A 4,950-nucleotide genomic window follows, 5' to 3' on the forward strand; every position below is an offset into this window, starting at 1 on the left:
TAAAGAAGTGGAAACTGGAGAAGGAAAAAAATCAATTAGAAAACAATCCTAATAATAACTCTATGATGCAAGTACTACTATCCTATTTTACAGAGGGGACAACTGAGGCAGAGGAAAATGAAGTAACCTGCCAGGACGACACAGCCAGTTAACAATTAGTATGGGAAAATCAAGAGAGTTAAAATAGTCAGTTAAAATATTCATATGAAGAAAAAAGGGAAAAGAATCAATAAAGATGTACTGAGTTTATTCTTCACTGAAAGTAACTCACTTTTTAAAAAATGTCTTTAAAGATGCGATGAAACTATTTTTGGCTTATGGACCATGTAGGAAGATTATCACACAAAAATGAGATTGTAAAATATCTATCGCTAAGCCCTCCTGGAGGGCTCTCTTAGCATTGTATATACTCCATGCCAGGATCTGAGTTAAGTAAGAAGTAATATCACTGAGCGTGTGGAGAAAGGATCCAATTTGTATTAATGACAAAATCCAGACAGGAGTATAGATACCTAACAAAACTATGTAGTTTATTAAACAACTTTTAGACACTTAATTGCTATTACGATCCACTTAAAGTAATATTATTTCCCCCCAGAAAAGTCTAAAACGTGTTGACCCAAACTTAAGTTAATGGTCAAAATTTTCCAGTGTAAGTACCAAAAGTGCTAAATCAATGGTATTTCAGCAAATAAGAGATAACTTTCCTCTAACTAAATGGCTCAATTTTACATTTAAAGTATTGTTTTATTAATGAGAAATGATAGAACTCTATAGGATCACAGCAAAAGAAAAACCAAAGGTTACCAATATGTCAATGAAAAAGTAACAAGTACTAAGGTAGGCCATGCAAAATGAAGGTTTGCTTTCTTCTTGCCACTTTGAATTTGTAATTAACCAGTGCTTTTCCTAAAATACAGGATCACCAATGATATGAAAAAATAAGACACACCATCATTATAATCCTTAGTGTGAGGTCACAAACTTGAACACTGTTATCTATTATTTGCAAGATATGAATTAGAAGATTGGCATGTTTTACACTTGGAGATTTTCAAAAATTATAGCATTTATCTATTACATAAATTTGGACTTAGAAATAATCAAGGACAAAAAATAAGGATTAAAATTTTTAATTTAAATTGTTAGTAGCCCAACCTGCTAATCAAGCTATGCTATGACACATTTATTATGTTTCTGATGTCTTTTTATGACGAAAAAAGGAAAAATAAAAATTTGATGCCAAATGTGAGTACCAAAATTCATAAATAAAACAAGTATGCAGATAAAGCATTTCAATCACCATTATGATTGTTTTTAAGCAATCGTTTACATTTTTATAAGGAATAAAACAGAAAGAAAAATAGTGCTATAATACTTGAGAATTAAAACATTTTTGTGTATCTTTTTAAGCACATTTTAAAAATGTGTTAGAGTTAAAATAGCACATGGGAAAGCTATGTCTGTGATGAAAATGGAATAAGATACAAGAGAATAAAAAAACATGTTTTTACTGAATGATGCCACAATGTTGTCTTAAGGGAACCCCTATCGCTACCAGATATTAAGCATTTCCTAGATAAAGTTATAAATCCCTAAACTTGCAAGACATTTTCTGCAAATTATCATAAATAAATACACAGGTCAAAAAATAAACTGTTTAAACATTCTCATGGAAATAAAATATAAGAACTTATATTTTAGAAAAACACTGTTTGCTCATAAATATAATTCTTTTTTTCTTGTTGGATGCTGAGGGAAAAGTATTAACATATGGTTATTCATATTGTTAAAAAGAACGACGAAATATTTGCAATTCAGCACTTCTCACTATGTAAAGCATCCTTCTTATCCCTTTAGTGAAAACTATTTCCAGCACTTTTAGGTGAAGAACCTCAGATGATAAAGGCCACAGTGCAGACTGCTGTTAGCACCCCATTTTGTCACTGTGGCTTATGTTATGAAACTGGCAGAAACTCTCACATAGGAAAACCATTTGCTATATTTCAGTATAGAAATTGCATTGCTATTTTCTGTGCTCCTAAAATACCTTCATGGTGGTCTGATACTTGATCGTTCTATTACTAAAGCAAGTTAAATTGTAATTCCAACTATTTATCTTTCAGACATCACTAAACCTTCCAGGAATATTTTATTTACTATTTATTAATTTCTTTTGCAGATTGTGAAAACTATTTCAAGAATGCAAATATCAATTTCTCACACATTTAGACAGTTTTCACACTTTACCTTCCTTTGACACACAAAATTTGCATACAATGTAATCTGATTTATTTCCGCTTCACGTGCTGTCAGCTTTAGCTTTCCTCTTATTCTCTTTCCTAATTCTTTCTCATTTTCTTCCTGTCCTTCCTTTCTTTCTCCCTCCCTTATTCTCTCTCTGCAAGTTAATAAAACAAGATGAAATAAAACTTCTGAAAAATAATATATAAATGCTTCCAATTTTACTTAGCCAGAATTTCATGGCAATGTTCATGTAAGTTAAAAGATACCCGACAGAGTTAAAGATAGTGATGGAGACTGGGGAGGGAGGGAAGGAGGAGAGAACAAGAATGAGGAAAAAAGAGGAAGAAAGAGAATCAAACTTTTTAGAGTATATTTATGCCTTGAAAGAGACAATATGGTCTGTACTTTTCCTCCCTCTAGAAAGCAAAGCAAGTTTTGGATATTGAAAAACACTTTCTCTTTTTCTTCAATTTACTTTTGACTCAATTCTCTTTCAGAATGGAAACTGCATTATGCCAGTGAGAAAGTTATACATAATAAAAGAACAGTTTCCTCATTTTGTAACCACTACCTTTATGGTGCATGGTGTTTTAATAAGTCTTCTATAATGGATATCTGAAAATAAAGCTAAAATGTGTACAATATGGACTGAAATCAGAATAATAAAGTCACCCCATTTAATTAAGTCTATAATGTCATGCCCATACAGATACTGCACAACAAATATTAAACTAACCGTGGTTATAAAATTAAAGCTTCACCTACAGATGACTTAATGTGAAAAGTAACTTTAATTTCTCTTCCAGACTACAAACAAAATTAATTTATTGTAAGATAAACTAAAATATATGAGGAAGTAATTCTAAAAATATTTATTTCTAACAGAAAATTCTGAACTTATTTTAAGAGGAACATGGGAAAAATAAACCCTATGTATAGGTACACCTGATTTGCTAAAACTCTGACACCAGTGCTTTAGAAGCAGCTGAATTTTCATTTTTCCAATTAGACTTATGATATGTCGATTGCCGCATATATAAATCATACTTCTTCCTATGAACACATTATCTCACTGGACTATCTAAATATCCAGCTGCCTTTCATTAAAATTGACAATTGTCTTTCATAGGCAAGGTCTAATTTTTTAACTAACCATATCTTGAAAATGTTAATTATAAAAATTATAAAAGTCAAGGTTATGAAAGAAGAGCCACACATAAGACAAACTATACAGGCATCATATAAATACAAAGAAAGAATCAAGAAAGCAAGTGCACTATTTAAATACATTCTCCAAATATAAAAAATTGGCAGTCTCATACCAGATATTTTACTCTCATAAAAACTTTGTTAATACGAATGATACGAATATTTTGGGTCAAGTTACAAATAATAGCAAACCTAGGTAACTGTGTAAATCACTTGTATTTTGGTTAACTACACCTATTTTCACTTACCCTTCAAACACTACTACTTCTTACCAGTAGGCAGCACTATAGCATCTTTTACCTGTTACCAATGTTAATGTCACACAATGCCATCTGTAACTTATTACACGTTATCTGACCTTTGCTTGCATTTTAGTCTCATTATTTTGGTTCCATGCTATTTATCTCACAGCTACTCTTTTCTTCCTAAAAACAAAATTAAAACTTACAATAAAGTATCAGCAATGTCAGGTATAGTATACACAAACATCAACTAGCAAGTGTGTAATTAATGAATGCTACTATTTCGTTACTAGTTAGCAGTCTATTCCTTATTGTAATTTAAAGGAAACTGAAATTAAGTGTAGTATGAAACTGGTCAAATGAGTTTAGCATTAAAGACTTTTAGTTTCTGATGTTATATATTCACTAAACTGCCACTTTTATAAGAATTATAAGGACCTTGATGTTAAAGCATTTATGTTTACATATCTGTTTTTTCAGAAAAAGAATCAAAGTATAATAAATTATTTAGAAACCCAAACACATAAATTTATAAGGGAAAGTATATCAAAACACTTGTAAACAATTTATATTCTACAACTTAATAGTAGACCACATATTCACCTGACAAATTCCACCTTACTTTAACCAAAACGATTATTTTCTACTTCATCAAAAAGCACTTAAATGTAAAATAGGCCAACATCCAAATATACTAAGAGAAATTCTTCGGTTCCTTCACTAACTAATCAGAGATACACAGAAAAGGACCCTTTAAGTTTAATGATACCTGCTCATTAAATGATGCTAAACACTAAAATACCACGAACAGCAGGGAATTTCAGTTTACATTAGAGAAAAAAAATAAAAGGGTAAAAATGACTGAAGTTGGTCAGTTCAAGCTGATAGGGCACTTCAAATGAATAACAGAAGAATAAAAGAGACACTCTAGGTTAAATTAGGTTCTCCTATTCCTTTTCTTGAAAGTGCTTAACTTCACAAATTTTATTTGAATTAGCTAAACTGCCAAAATCAAAGCAGATATAAAGTTAAACAGGCAAGTACACTTCACAGTAGTTTACCTCTTATACAACAGATAAAACCTTAATTTTAAAAAGGTGATTTTGAGTTTTAAATGGGTATGTTCCTCTTCTTCACTGAAGCAACTGAAATACTTCATATCTAAGAAAACACTGCTGCACAGATTAAAACATATACAAAGCCTCAGGTGAATAGGTTTGTTTACACAATTTTGTTCCTTCACATACAAATG

The sequence above is a fragment of the Aethalodelphis obliquidens genome, unplaced genomic scaffold (assembly GCF_003676395.1).
Source record: "Aethalodelphis obliquidens isolate GAN/ISIS:26980383/991018 unplaced genomic scaffold, ASM367639v1 scaffold5, whole genome shotgun sequence".
NCBI classification, from domain to species: domain Eukaryota; kingdom Metazoa; phylum Chordata; class Mammalia; order Artiodactyla; family Delphinidae; genus Aethalodelphis; species Aethalodelphis obliquidens.